General features: G+C 46.2%; 2 pseudogenes; both read right to left on the bottom strand.

Annotated features, from left to right (window-relative positions):
* Nucleotides 1–10,940: 10,940 nt before the first annotated feature.
* Nucleotides 10,941–11,060, bottom strand: LOC143957640 (5S ribosomal RNA; annotated as a pseudogene).
* A 95-nt stretch (nucleotides 11,061–11,155) lies between these two features.
* Nucleotides 11,156–11,274, bottom strand: LOC143957414 (5S ribosomal RNA; annotated as a pseudogene).
* Between the last annotated feature and the right edge of the window lie 5,586 nt (nucleotides 11,275–16,860).

The raw sequence follows: 16,860 nt of genomic DNA, 5'->3' as shown, positions 1-16,860 counted from the left end.
GCATTTGCAAGCTACGTCAATTTACTCTTAAATAATGTACCTTTGCATTTATCCCTTGACTTTGCAACTATCCCTTGATCCCTTTTGTGTATTCACTTTATCTCGACCTATATATACTGCCTCAATATTTTCCTAATTTGTTTTGCTATACTTATTATTATAATATCATAGAGATTACTAACTCTAAATCATTGTAAACCTAACCATAGTTATAATGTCCACAGCTAATTTTACGTTAAAGCAAAATTCACACAAAACCATCTTTTTAAAACCTTTACACATTAAGAGTAATGCAACCATCTCTCGCTACCTCTATGCAATAGGATTCTCTTTCCAGTGGAAACGGAAAACAGTCAGTGTAAGCCGTCTTCTTGAGCAGCAAAATGAATGGAACGATTTACACGTTGGAATTTGCAAGCTACGTCAATTTACTGTTAAATAGAGTACCTTTGCATTTATCCCTTGACTTTGCTACTATCCCTTGATCCCTTTTGTGTATTCACTATATCTCGACCTATACATACTGCCTCAGAATTTTCCGAATTTGTTTTGCTATACTTATTATTATTATTTTATAGAGATTACTATCTCTAAATCATTGTAACAAGTTATAATGTCTACAGCTAATTTTACGTTAAAGTAAAAGTCACACAAAACCATCTTTTTAAAACCTTTTACACACTGCATATTAAGATTAATGCAACCATCTCTCGCTACCTCTATGCAATAGGATTCTCTTTCTGACTCTATTTTGTGTATTACTTCTTCTCCACATTAACTGTCACACTGATAACCATTTGTAACACATAACACTTGCAACACATTTTTTAACAGCGGCAAAATGTGAGAAAAGCAGTGGGACGGTTTACTTGATTGAGAAGTGGTTGCAGTAGCAAATCATAGCAATACATTAATAACACATAATGCAACTATTTTACATTCATTTTACATTCACATCATGCATACATCCTAATGTAAGCTGTCTATCATTATTAATGTTCATGGTTACTGATACATTATGCCGATGACCAGTGGAAACGGAAAACAGTCAGTGTAAGCCGTCTTCGTGCGTAGCATAATTAATGGAACGATTTACACGTTGGAATTTTCAAGCTACGTCAATTTACTCTTAAATACCCTTTAGCTGCTTAGCTCACACTTTGCTGTATGTAGCCGCGTTTACATGTAAGTAACCAATGGGGATTGACATTTCATGTCCATCTCACATCTCTAATGCAATTTGTCTCTTTGCCATGTCATACTTTGCCAGTTATTATACTTTCTCATCCGATAGAAACCTAGGCGTTGCTGAAATTTCATGATTACAGCAATCATCTCATCTAATTGCTATTCCGACATTCTGCCTTGGTATTTCTTTGCAACGCTCTATTGAACAATGTAAAGGTAAGCTAGATATTTTGTGTATTTCCACTTAAACTCGACCTGTATATACTGTCTCAATATTATCTTTTCTAATTTTGCTAAATTAGATTATAGAGTTTGCTATGTCTAAATCCAGGTTACCTACTCACCTTTATTACGTATACTGCTAATTTTAGGATAATACAAAACCATCTTATTGCTTCTTTACACGCTGCACATATTAAGAGTAATGCAATGCTACCGTGAACAGTTTAATTGCTCGTCTCACATTTAGCTGGTATCTCTCTGCTGTAGGAAACTGAATTTGTACTACAACGATCACTCATCTAATATCAGTCCACTCAGTGCTACCGGGATAACTTTTACATTTAGAGTAATGAAATGATTTCTCAGTCATTTTGGAGCTACTGCAACTAACGCTTCCGATCTCATTTCGACTGCAATACTTAATCTCTGCTATTGCAGAATATTTAGCTGCTTAGCTCACACTTTGCTGTACGTAGCCGTGGCGATTGGCATTTCAACTCTAATTCATATTCACATTTCTAATGCAGTTTGTCTTTTTGCCATGTCATCCTCTGTTAGTTATTATGCTTTCTCATCCTTGTGCTCCAATATTGGGGTATATTCACTACATGATTAAAGACACGTAATGAACTTGATTGATAAAAACCTACACACGTTGTTGCTGTTATTTCGTGTATTTCCACTTAAACCCGATATAGTTATTTTGCTATATTTATTACTAGTATAAACAGATTACTATCTCTAAATCCTGGTAAACCAGCTCACACTAAACCATCAAATTTCTACCTTACACGCAGCACATATTAACATATTAACATTTAGCCGGTATAGTGAAATAGTAAACGAAATGTGTAGATCACTCATCTAATATCGTCTTTTCAGTGCTGCCGGAACATATTTTAAATTTAGAGTAATGCAACGATTTCTCAGTTTTATGAAGCTACTGCAACTAACGCTTTGAATCTCTTTCCTGATAAATTACGCTCTGCAATATTAAGCCATGTAAATTGTCCTATTGGTCTGCTAACAATGCTATGTATAATAATACAAATCTTTTAAAAGCAATATCGTCTCACTGCAATACTTACACTCTGCATAATATATATGAATAATGCGAATAATGCTAATAATAAAGTCGTCTAAAACTCGGCTATAAGTAGAGAATAAAACTATCTTACATCAAAATAAACCATGTACTGCCAAACCAATAACGGCCAATTACTTAACGTCTATCAGTCAATGACTTAACAAAATAAACTTAGCACTCTTTTGCTCTATTTTGAATAGTTGTAGTTCTCCACATTAACTGTCACATTGATATCACCACTGACAATACACCACTTTTTAACAGCACCAAAATATGAAAAAAGCACTTTATATGTTTCAAAAGTAGTTGCATTAGCAAAAAATAAAGTCCTGTCTTCTTTACACGCTAGCTTTTCTGTATACATTAATCTCTCTGTGTACACCAGCCACTCAATATAGACTAGCCTCTCTGTCTTCTGTATACAGGTGCCCGTAATCTATATACACTAGCCTGCCTTCTTTTTACAATAGTCTCGGTGTCCCAGCCTCTCTGCATACACTAGCCTCACTGAATTCCCCAGACTGTCTTCTGTATACACAAGCCTATCTGTAAAAAAAAATAGCCGTTCTTCTGCATACTCTAGCCTCTCTGTGTAACACAGTCTCTCTCTGGATTCCCTAGCCTACATCTCTGCATACCCAGGACCTTCCTCTGTATAATCTAGCCTATCTGTATACACTAGCCTGTCTTTTGTACAAATTAGCTTCTCTGTAGCCGTTCTTCTGTATACACGATCCTCACTGTCTACTCTTGGTTGTCTTTTGTATACACTAGCATCTCTTTATACATATACATATACAGCTCTCTGTATACCCAAGCCTCTCTGTATACACTAGTCCACCGGTATACACTGGCAAGTCTGCCTACACTATCCTCTCTTTGTAACTCAACTTCTCTCTCTGTATACCTTAGCTTCCATCTCTGCATACCCAGGACGTTCTTCTCTATAATCTAGCCTATGTGTATACACTAGCCGGTCTTCTGTAGACATTAGCCTCCCTGTATAAACTAGCTGGTCTACTGTATACACTAGTCCGTCTGTATACACTAGCAAGCTTGCATACACTAGCCTCTCTGTGTAACCCAGCCTCCATCTCTGCATACCCAGAACGTTCTTCTCTATAATCTAGCCTATTTGTATACACTAGCCTGTCTTTTGTACACATTAGCCTCTCTGTATAAACTAGCCGGTCCTCTGTATACACTAGTCCATCTGTATACACTAGCAAGTATGCGTACTCTAGCCTCTCTCTCTGTATAACTTAGCCTCCATCTCTGCATACCCAGGACGTTCTTCTGTATAATCTAACCTATCTGTATAATCTAGCCTATCTGTATACACTAGCCATCCATCTCTGCATACCCAGGACGTTCTTCTGTATAATCTAGCCTATCTGTATAAACTAGCCTGTCTTTTGTACACATCTAGCCTATCTGTATACACTAGCCTGTCTTTTGTACACATTAGCCTCTCTGTGTAAACTAGCCGGTCTACTGTATACACTAGTCCATCTGTATACACTAGCAAGTCTGCATACTCCTGCCTCTCTGTGTAACCCAGTAACCTAGTCCGTCGGTATACACTAGCATCTCTTTATACATTAGCTCTCTGTATACCCAAGCCTCTCTGTATACACTAGTCCACCGGTATACACTAGCAAGTCTGCATACACTAGCCTCTCTTTGTAACCCAACTGCTCTCTCTGCATACCCAGGACGTTCTTCTCTATAATCTAGCCTATCTGTATAATCTAGCCTATCTGTATACACTAGCCATCCATCTCTGCATACCCAGGACGTACATTTGCCTCTCTGTATAAACTAACCGGTCTTCTGTATTACACTAGTCCCCCTGTATACACTAGCAAGTATGCATACTCTAGCCTCTCTCTCTGTATACCCTAGCAAGTCTGCATACTCCTGCCTCTCTGTGTAACCCAGCCTCACTCTCTCTCTGTATACCCTAGCCTCCATCTCTGCATACCCAGGACGTTCTTTTGTATAATCTAGCCTATCTGTATAAACTAGCCTGTCTTTTGTACACATTAGCCTCTCTATATAAACTAGCCGGTCCTCTGTATACACTAGTCCGTCTGTATACACTAGCAAGTCTGTGTAACCAAGCCTCTCTCTCTGCATACCCTAGCCTCCATCTCTTGCATAACCAGGACCTTCTTATGTATAATCTAGCCTATCTGTATACACTAGCCTGTCTTTTGTACACATTAGCCTCTCTGTATAAACTAGCCGGTCTACTGTATACACTAGTCCATCTGTATACACTAGCAAGTCTGCATACTCCTGCCTCTCTGTGTAACACAGTCTCTCTCTCTGTATACCCTAGCCTCCATCTCTGCATAACCATGACGTTCTTCTGTATAATCTAGCCTGTGTTTTGTACACTTTAGCCTCTCTGTATAAACTAGCCGGTCTTCTGCATACACGAGTCTCTCTTTATACCCTTGGATGTCTTTTGTATACACTAGCTGCTCTTTATACATTAGCTCTCTGTATACCCAAGCCTCTCTATACACTAGTCCGTCTGTATACACTAGCAAGTCTGCATACACCAGCCTCTCTGTGTAACCCAGCCTCTCTCTCTGCATACCCAAGATGTTCTTCTCTATAATCTAGCCTATTTGTATACACTAGCCTGTCTTTTGCACACATTAGCCTCCCTATATAAACTAGCCGGTCTTCTGTATACACTAGTCCGTCTGTATACACTAGCAAGTATGCATACTCTAGCCTCTCTCTCTGTATACCCTAGCCTCCATCTCTGCATACCCAGGACGTTCTTCTGTATAATCTAGTTTATCTGTATACACTAGTGTATACAGACAGACTAGTGTATACAGAGGACCGACTAATGTGTACAAAAGACAGGCTAATGTATACAGATAGGCTAGATTATACAGAAGAACGTCCTGGGTATGCAGAGCGCTCAGCTTCAAGGTATGGCCAACGTGAGTAATATGAGGGACACTCCTCACCCCCGCCCCCACCTACCAGATCTGAGTTTCATCCCCTTGCCCTCTCTGCCCCGGTCATCTGGTGGCAGTTTTATGCACTCCCTGGCCCCCACCCATTCATAATCCTTACCGACCTTTCTTTCCGCTGCTCACAGGAACACACTGGATGACTTGTCTAATTAACCAACTTGTACAAGACACAGCTATCCTCCTGTCTGACACCGGTCCCCCTTGGAGGCTTTACCCCTCACTGTTTGGGTGGTCCCTGCCTCTCCCTGGATGCTCCACATATACCACAACGACATTGTCAGAGGGGCACCACTTGACAGGACACAGGGCTTTCATTCCGGTGGCATCTCCCATTGGAGGAAGGGATGATGGCCCCAACCCCTTGGCAGCAGGTTCTTTCATGTACAGACCAGGGCGGCTCATCTTCCCTTCTGGAGTCTTGACCTTAGATGGGGGAGTTGCACTTTGGGGGGTCTGAGTGATACCTAATGCGCTGTACTGGAAGGGCTTGACATTCCCGCATATGTGTCCCCTCCCCCTGGATGCGCCCCTTGTCCCCCCCTCTGGCTCCCACCTACTCTTTGCCGACATTGCCTTCTGCAGCTTTCGGGGACCCTGGATGACTTATTTATTGAGCCTATTGGTACGAGACACTGCTTCCCTCCAGGGTGACTCTGGACCCCCCTGGAGGATTTACCCCTTACTGTTTGGGCGGTCCCAGCCTCCCTCTGGATGCTCTACACAGCCCCCGATGGCGATGCAGGAGAGACACTAATTGGCGGGCCCTAGGACTGCTGCTCGGGTGAAGTCTCCCATTGGATGGAGGGATGGTGGCCCCAGCCCCTTGCCTGCCGGATTTTCCATGCCCCGACCAGGGCTGCTCCTCTTTCATCTTGATGTGGTGACCATGGAGGGGAGGAGTTGAAATTTATGGGGTCCGGGTGTTTGCTAGTGGGAGTGCGCTAAAGGACTTGACATTTCTGCATGTTTGTCCCCTCTCCCCTGTTTCCCCCCTCCCTTCCCCCCCTTCCCACCCTTCCCTTCCCTCCTTTCCCTCCCCCTTTCCCCCTTCCACTCCCCCTTTCCCCCCTTCCACTCCCCCTTTCCCCCCTTCCCCGCCCCTTTTCCCCCCGGGGCGTGGACAGGGGAGAGGGGGTAAGGAGAGGACAATCTGCCAAAAGGAGAAATGCATTTGTTCGGGGACTGCATGTACTTTAGGGGTATGGGATGGGGGGTGGTGGATCCCATTCTGTGATGCCTTTTCTGTTGTGACGGGCTCCCTCGTGCATGCCTATGTTTAGGGCGAGCCGAGGAGACCCCTCAGTGCTGACAGTTATATGCTCTACCTCTGTTTTGGTTATACTATTGTTTTTTGTTTCTTTGATGTTACTGATTGTCTTTTATTTGCATAGCGGTATCAGACGTGACATTTACCACTGCCGGGACTGGGGGGACTAGGATTCGGGGGCTCCCTCTCCAACCTGTCTACCCAATAACCCAAGTAGGACAGCGCTTTAAACCCAGTGTACATCTGGTAAGCGCTATAGCATAATTGTGCTGTTTTAGTATACCCTTCCTGTACTGTTGAGTGCGGACAACCCTTAATTTCCCTCTCCCCCTGGGGTTGGGGTGCCCGGCCTCTTTTTCCCTTTACCTTTCCTTCCATTTGCCCTTCCTTTCTCCCCCTTAGTTCCCTCCATGCATTACCTACCCAAAACCTACCTTGGTTCAACTTTCTTTGCTTTTCTCTGACGTCCCCCTCCCCCTCCCCGAGGAGCGATGGGAGACTCAGTCAAGGTCACCTCTCTAAACGTTAAGGGACTGAACTCCCCTGAAAAACGGTGGATCCTCCTGTGAGAACTGAACACATCCTGTACTGATGTGGCCTTTATACAAGAAACACATTTTAAAAATACTAGCCTCCCCTTTCTATGGTCGAGATCCTTCCCTAAGGTCTACCACTCTACTAACCCCTCCTCTCCATTCTGATCTCTAGCAGGCTCCCCTGGGTTCTCCAGGATTCTCTGGTGGACCCTGGGGGCCAATATCTTTTTCTTAGGGGCCACATTGGAGAGCGCCTTTTTACATTTGCCACTGTGTACGCTCCCAATGATCACCAAGACACGTTCCTCAGAACTACCCTGCACAGATTATGTGACTTTCGGGAGGGCCAATTGATATTAGGTGGGGACTTTAATGTCCCCTTTCGCCATCGGTTGACACTTCTGCCTCTTGCTCCTCGCTCCCTACCCCTCACCTAGGTCTCTATTCTGGCACCTTAATGAGAGCCTCATCCAGATACCGGAAGTTTTAGCAGATGTGACCAGGGAATTGGACCTTTATTTCCAAGAAAACTAAAGCAGGACTGTGACCCGGGGATAATTTGGGAGGCTCACAAGTCAGTACTCCGCAGGGTACTTATCAGGAACAGCTTGCTAATCTGTTTCGTGAACTTGCCTCTGTGGAAGCGAAACATAAACATACCCCCTTACGGACCTTAGAGATTGAATTGGGGACACTCCATACCCATATTGCTGTCCTTCTCCATTATAAAGCGAAAGCGGCACTCCAGTTCTGTCGTAAACTGACGTAGGAGTCAGAGGACAAATGCAGAAAAATCTTAGCCAGGTCGGTAAAGGAGTTGAAATCTGGCTCTTACATACCACAGTTGATAGATGAGAATGGCCAGAGGGCCTCTACCCCAACCCAAATAGTTGAAGTCTTTGAAAAATGTTACTCTGATCTCTACAACCTGCCCGATTCAGGGTCTGGACAGGACAATATAGACAGATATGTAACCGGTTCTGGTCTACCAACCCTCTCATCGGAATCACGGGAGTACTTGGAGGACCCGATCACACTGGAAGAAGTCCAGACGGCCGTGGGACGTCCGAAGGTGGGTAAGGCTCCGGGCCCTGACGGATATACCGCACAATACTTTAAGACCTTCCTCCCTATTCTCGGCCCGCGCTTGGTGAATTTATTTAATACTCTGAGCTCAAATGGGGATTTTCCTGAGGATACCCTTAGAGCCCACATCTCGTTGATACCTAAGGAGGGCAAAGACCCGGGCCTATGTGGGAGCTACAGACCCATTTCCCTCCAAAATTCGGTCCTAAAACTATTCTATAACTCCTCGCCACGTGATTGGCACATCACTTGTAGTCCCTTATACATATTGACCAGTTAGGTTTTATTCCCACCAGGGAAGATAAGGACAACACCACTAAGGTGCTTACCCTGATCCGTAAAGCAAAGTCATCTGGGACCCCTTGTCTTTTCATGAGTACTGATGCCGAGAAGGCTTTTGATCGGGTCAAATGGACATTAATGTTCTCGGTCCTTTGCCATATAGGTCTGAGTGAACGGATGCTGGCATGGATAAGTAAGATATACTCACGTACTTACATTCCACCGGACATCGCGCGTACGTTTATGTTGAACTTCCCCCCACCCCTTGTCACTAAGATCCGCAGTTTGCTTCACGGGTGGCATTCTGGCCTCCATTCCTGGTTCAGCAGATGCAATCTCATTAAAATGAACATACTCCCTAAATTTACTTATCTTTTCCAAGCTCTCCCGATCCAGATTCCAGTCCTGTTTTTTAAGCAAGCTCAATCCTTGCTCACTCAATTTAACTGGGCCCACAAAAATCCCAGACTTAAGCGGTCACAGCTGACATTGTCTAAACAACAGTGAGGGTTGGTTCTCCCTAACTTGCGACGCTACTACCTGGCCTCCCATCTGGGCCGTGTATTGGACTGGAATCGAAACAAACTTTCTAAGCTCACTCCCGAATTCCGCTAAGAAGCGCCATGTAGTGCTATAAGTATTTACCCACAGAATTTATGTCACATCCCACTATAGGGGCTTAGTTGAAAGTCAGTCACCTGATCGCTACCCAAAACACACTCACGTCTTTGACTTCCCCCCTATTCCCTATACGTGGCCATCCAACCTTTGAACTGGGGACCCACTTAGAAATTCCAACCTAGACAATGCGTCTAAATTCGTCATTGATGGAAAATGGCCTTCTTTCTCAACCCTAACAGATCCGACAGGGCTTTTCCAACTGCCTTTTTGGAGAGCGGCGCAACGACATCATTTTCTCCATTCCATCCCCAATCCTCAAACGTTCGCCCGCCCTCAGACGGAGTTTGAGACTCTATGCAGGAGCGAAGGCCCTTTGGCCCACATTCTCTCTCAAACAGATTACCCACACTTAACCTGTCTGTCCAACTGGGAAAAGGACCTTAATTGCTAATTTTCCCCAGCACAGAGACAACGCATTATCACTTTGGCTCTCAAAATGTCGCTGTGCACGAAGATACAGGAGACGAATTTTAAACTTCTCACCAGGTGGTATTTGACACCATCAAAGCTGCAGAAATGTTTCTCCTCTTCCTCGAACATATGCTGGAGGTGTGGAGAAGAAGAGGGCACGTTGCTGCACATTTTTTGGTCCTGCCTCAGCTTGGTGGACTTCTGGACAGAGATCCGATGCATAACACAAAAATTCAGAGACTTCTCCATCCAGGAAGAGGCTGCATTCTTTCTCTTGCACCATTCACAGATTCCCATTAAGAAGTACAAAAAAATCTATTTTACGTCATGTGATAAATGCGGCGAAATCCTTCATCCCTCTCTATTGGAAAAAAAGTTCCCCCCCTTTCATTAATCACTGGCTTAAGAAAATAGAGGACATTAAAAAAAATGGAGGGCTTGATCCTCACATCACAAGGTATACAAGAATTTTTTAAACAAACCTGAGACATCTGGAATACCTTTATATTCTCACTGGAAGGATGTCGCCTGCTATCGCCTTAGTGCTCTGAGCTTTCCTTGACTGGCCCCTTGGACAGTGGCTGCCATCGTGTCTCGTCCCCTCTTCTCCTTTTCTGATCTTTCAACCCTTCTCTTTTCTGCCTTCCTCCCCTATCTCTCACCCCCTCCACCCCCTCTCTCTTTTGGAAAGAGTGGAAAATTGGGAATGACGGCCCCACACCCCCCTCTGGATGGATTATGCCGGAGGGACCTGGGGGTTTGTGTGACCCTGGATCTTGGTACAGTACTTTATCCGTGCCTCGAATCATTGTGATTGATGGAAGGCAGACTCACAGTTGCGAATATACCTGTATCAAGTATTGTTCAGCTGCTTTTTGCTCTGTATTTCTCTGTTGCATTATGTACTCGGGGGACCGTCTTCCCCTATTTGGAGAAAAAATTATATTTGAAAAAAAAAAGAAGCCTACGACACCTGGTATTCCCAGGCGGTTTCCCATCCAGGCATTAACCAGGCCTGACCCTGCTTAGCCTCCAAGATCAGACGAGATGGAACAGATTCAGGGCGATGTGGCCGTAGCAGATATCTTCAGGCACTCTCAACTCTCTTGACAAACACCAAGATGGTCACCTTGGAAACAAGCGGAAAAAAATAGGTCAACGGCCACAACATAAAAAGAAGCCTACGGCATCTGGAAATCCCAGGCGGTCTCCCATCCAGGTACTAAACTGGTCCCAACCCTGCTTAGCCTCTGAGATCAGATGAGATTGGGCTCTTTTAGGGTGGTGTGGCCATAGGAGATTTCTTCAGGCACTCTCAACCTTGACTAACGCCAATATGGTCACCTTGGGAAACAAACAAAAAAATCAAGTCAACGCCAACAACATGAGAAGAAGTCTACAGCACCTAGTATTCCCAGGTGGTCTCCCATCCAGGTATTAACAAGGCCCGACCCTGTTTAGTCTCTGAGATCAGACGAGATCTGGTGCTTTCAGGGTTATGTGGCCATAGGCGAGCTCTTCAAGCACTCTCAACCCTCTTGACAAACACCAAGATGGTCACCTTGGTAAACAAACAAAAAAAAAAAACAAGTCAACGCCAACAACATAAAAATAAGCCTTCAGCACCTAGTATTCCCAGGTGGTCTCCAATCCAGGTACTAGCAAGGCCCGACCCTGTTTAGCCTCTGAGATCAGAGGAGATCGGGCGCTTTCAGGCTTATGTGCCCATAGGCAATCTCTTTGGGCACTCTCAACCCTCTTGACAAATGCCAAGATGGTCAACTTGGGAAACAAGCGAAAAAAAAAAAAAAACGAATCAAGGCCAACAACATAAAAAGAAGCCTACAATAACTGGTATTCCCAGGTGGTCTCCCATCCAGGTACTAACCAGGCCTGACTCTTCTTAGCCTCCAAGATCAGACGAGATTGGGTGCTTTCAGAGTGCTCGGACTCTTTCCCCATCACTAATGGGACGAGGCAGGGGTACCCTCTGTCTCCCCTAATTTTTATTCTGACACTGGAACCACTTATGTGTCACGTTCGGAATGACCCGAATATTACTGGCATATCCAAACCCTCGGCACACCACAAAATTGCGGCGTACGCTGACGATCTAATTTTTTTCGTCTCCAATCCACACATTTCGCTTCCCAATATACTCGTGGCTCTCCGGCGATACGGCAGCCTATCAAACTATAAAATCAATTGCACCATCGGCTGTATTGAATATATCGGTCCCGGATGGTGAGGCCAAGAGGCTATGCTCCGCTTTTCCATTCTACTGAGCTGAAAAATCTATACGTTACCTGGGCGTTGACATCGCAGCGGATTTGGTGCAATTGTACCCGCTTAATTTTCTTCCTCTCCTGAATAGACTGAAATCTGATTTGGGAAACTGGCATGATTTAACACTGACCTGGTTCGGGCGCTGTAATGCATTCAAAATGACGGCCCTCCCGCGGATCTTATACTTGTTCCAGACATTACTGATCCGGTTACCCCCAATCTTTTTCAGACATCTGCAGGTGCTGCTCCGGGACTTTATTTGGGCGCGCAAACCGCCCAGAGCCCGTTTGCAATTGCTTGCCAGACCAAAGGACAAGGGGGGTCTGGGTCTCCCAGATCTGAGACAATACAACAGAGCGACTCTGCTAGCGAGAGTCGTTGATTGGCATTGTAATGGCCCACACAAGCAGTGGGTGGAGATGGAGATTGAGGATGGATCCATTCCCCTATTGACCTCCCCGTGGCTCCTGTCCTCCCTACCAAAAGACCTCAGAGATCACCCCGTAGTGGGAGCTACGTTGGCTGTTGTGCGGAGGTTGTTCCGCTGCACACACATTGCTCCCCTGCTGTCACCAATGACTCCGGTTATAGGTAATCCAGACTTCCCACCGGGATTTACCAACAAGAAACTGCGACAGTTGACAGTGGTGGGGAAACAGCGTCTGGGAGAGGTGTGGCCCTCGGGAGGGCTCCCGACCACGCAAACTGTCGCCGAGCTTTCTGACCCTCCGCTTGAATTGTTTAATGCTTATTAACTTCGTCACTTTCTTCTGGCCATACAAAGGGCCCCCTACACTCCTAGAGACCTGACGCCCTATGAATCCATCTGTCACAAAAAGGAACCTGTGCAACACACCCTCTCCCTCCTGTACAACCTATTAAGTAGTCAGGAGGAGGAGTCGACCCCACCATTTATCCACAAATGGGAGATTGCATTTGGCATCACATTTACCCCACAACAGATAGGGAAGATCCTGACATTAGTACATAAAGCTTCCATCGCAAACCAATATCATGAATCAGGATACAAGATAGTCTCACGCTGGTATAGAGTCCCATACCTTCTGAATAAAATGAATAGATCGATTCCGGATGTTTGTTGGAGGTGCAATTCAGATACGGGGACCATGGGACACATTTTCTGGGCATGCCCGGCCTTGAGGAACTTTTGGGTGGAGGTGACCGGGACAATAAAAACAGCCTGTTCGAAAATACAAAAAAACCCTCACGATACAACTCCTGAACGCCGCCCGGGCCTGCATTCCCACACTGTGGAGGCAGCCTCAGCCCCCATCCAAGGTGCTGTGGTATTCCAAAGTCAATCATATTCTCCGGATGGAAGAATTGACCGCCACCCTTCACAACACTGAAGAGGCATTTAGTGTTACATGGAGGCCCTGGAGGTATTTTACTGGTACTTGAGACTACATTTGGGAGGTGAGCAGCGCCCCTGTCCCAGAAAACGACTGAACATCTAACGTTTACCTACGTAGGCCAAGTCTGCCCTGGGTGGCATTCCCCCCCTTCCCTTTTTGTCTTTATTTTTCTTTTTTTCCCTGCCGCCATCCCCCCCCCCCTCTTCTCTCTCCGTCTTTGCACTCTCTTCTTCCCCCGTCCTCCCTTTTGACTATGCCTTGTCTCCTTACTAGCCTTTGGGACCCAGAAGAACCCCAGGGTTCTGGACACGACCGGCTCATATTTTACTCTGGTTCACGTAGGTCATGATAAGCTGGCTCGCTGTGGTCCCAGTTGTTCTCCATGATTACATTTGTCCGAACGGAGCTGCATTAGTTTTACTGTACTACATGTCGGAGGTGGGGTTTCTCTCTTTTCTGCATGAAACTCTAGGACTCCCCTCTGAGAACCCAGAGTTATTTGGCTGCCTATTTTTTGTTACCATGTAATTGTGACCCTGGGTCATGCTGTATGGTTGACTGTTATATTTATGTTGTTCTACTTATACTTAATAAAAGAATAAAACAAAAAAAAAAAAAAAGTCAATGCCAACAACTTAAAAAAAAAGCCTATGGCATCGAGAAATCCCAGGCGGTCTCCCATCCCGGTACTAACCAGGTCCCAACCCTGCTTAGCCTCTGAGACAGGGCTGGTGCAAGGATCGTTGACACCCTAGGCGAAAACCTAATTTTGCCACCCCCCCCCCGGCTGCGCCCATGACTCCACCTTACCCTGCCCTTGCTACACATGACCTATCTGACCCCTACACTGACCCCCTGACACATAAACGAATCCACCTGACTCCTACTTCCTGCACTACTCACATCACATTGACCCCTACACTGACCCACCTGATAATTACACCGACCCACCTGGCACCTACACCAACCCACCTGGCACCTACACTGCCAATTACACTGACCATCGCGCTGACACCTACACTGACCATCACGCTGACACCTACACTGACCATCACGCTGACACCTACACTGACCATCACGCTGACACCTACCCTGAAAACACATACCCTGAAAACACATACCCTGAAAACACATACCCTGAAAACACATACCCTGACACATAAAATGGCACTGACGCATACACTGACGCATACACTGACGCATACACTGACATGACACATACACTGACACGACACATACACTGACACATTACACTGACACGACACATACACTGACACGACACATCACACTGGCATGACACATACAGTGGCATGACACATACACTGACACATCACACTGGCATGACACATACACAGACACATCACACTGGCATGACACATACACAGACACATCACACTGACATGACACATACACTGACATGACACATACACAGACACATCACACTGACATGACACATACACTGACACATCACACTGACATGACACATACACTGACACATTACACTGACATGACACATACACTGACACGACACATACACTGACACATCACACTGGCATGACACATACACAGACACATCACAATGACATGACACATACACAGACACATCACACTGACATGACACATACACAGACACATCACACTGACATGACACATACACAGACACATTACACTGACATGACACATACACTGACACATTACACTGACATGACACATACATTGACACGACACATACACTGACACATCACACTGGCATGACACATACACTGACACATTACACTGACATGACACATACACTGACACATTACACTGACATGACACATACACAGACACATCACACTGACATGACACATACACAGACACATTACACTGACATGACACATACACAGACACATCACACTGGCATGACACATACACAGACACATCACACTGACATGACACATACACAGACACATCACACTGACATGACACATACACAGACACACCACACTGGCCTACCTGACTCCTACTTCCTGCATTACTCACACACAAACCCCCTCCATACAGCTCAATGGATCCATCCTCCTCCTTACCTCTGCTCTTTGATGCTGCCTTCAGCGACCATCATCCCACCGGGCCTCTCCGACTCCTCCGCACTGCCAGCGCCGTCCACCCGCTCCGCCGGGGCCACGCCAGCGCCATCCATCCGCTCCGCCGGGGCCACACCAGCGCCGTCCACCCGCTCCGCCGGGGCCACACCAGCGCCATCCATCCGCTCCGCCTCCATCATATCCCCGCCGGAACCAGGCCAGCGCCGTCAACCCCGCTCCATGATGTCCCCGCCGGGCAGGAGGTCAGCTGACCGACCTCTCGAAGCTCCCATCTCCGCCGAGCCCCGCCCCTCCGCTGCACTCACACAGACACACAGCGCCGCTCCAGAGGGACAGGCTGGAGCAAAGGAGTCCCGGAGCGGCGCTGTGAGATGAGTACGGTGGGGCGCTCAGCGGGAAACATGGGGGATTGGTGGCGCCGGTGGAACACCACAGGGGGGGCGAGAGAGCAGAAGAGGAGCTCACACTGGGCAGAGGCCGTAGTTGCGCCCTAGGTGGTAGTGCGCCCTAGGCGGCTGCCTACTTCGCCTAGTGGTAGCGCCGGCCCTGCTCTGAGATCAAATGAGATTTGGCTCTTTCAGGGTGATGCAGCCATAGTAGATTTTTTCAGGCATGCTCAACCCTCTTGACAAATGCCAAGATGGTCACCTTAGGAAACAAACAAAAAAAACAAGTCAACACCAACAACATAAAAAGAAGCCTACCGCACCTAGTATTTCCAGGCGGTCTCCCATCCAGGTATTAACAAGGCGCGACCCTTTCTAGCCTCTGAGATCAGCAGAGATTGGGCGCTTTCAGGGGGATGTGCCCATAGGCAATCTCTTTGGGCACTCTCATCCCTCTTGAAAAATGCCAAGATAGTCACCCTGGGAAACAAGCGAAAAAAAACAGGTCAACGCCAACAACATAAAAAGAAGAATACGGCACCTGGTATTCCAAGGCCGTCTCCCATTCAAGTACTAACTAGGCCCAACCCTTCTTAGCCTCTGAGATCAGAAGAGATAGGGTGCTTTCAGGGTGATGTGGCTGTAAGCGATCTCTTTAGGCACTCTCAACCCTCTTGACAAATGCCAAGATGATCCCTTTGGGAAACAAGCGAAAAAAACAGGTCAACACCAACAACATAAAAAGAAGCCTGCGGCATCTGGAAAACCCAGGCGGTCTCCCATCCAGGTACAAACCATGCCCAACCCTGCTTAGCCTCTGAGACCAAACGAGATTGGGCGCTTTCAGGGTGTTGTGCCCATAGGCAATTTCTTTGTGCACTCTCAACCCTCTTGACACATGCCAAGATGGTCACCTTGGGAAACAAGGGAAAAAAAACAGGTCAACGCGACAACATAATGAGA

Source organism: Lithobates pipiens, unplaced genomic scaffold (genome assembly GCF_037356315.1).
Source record: "Lithobates pipiens isolate NorthernLeopardFrog02 unplaced genomic scaffold, aLitPip1_a1.2 Scaffold_52, whole genome shotgun sequence".
Lineage (NCBI taxonomy): Eukaryota > Metazoa > Chordata > Amphibia > Anura > Ranidae > Lithobates > Lithobates pipiens.
The sequence above is the reverse complement of the archived record's forward strand: the minus strand, read 5'-3'. Positions and strand labels throughout refer to the sequence as shown.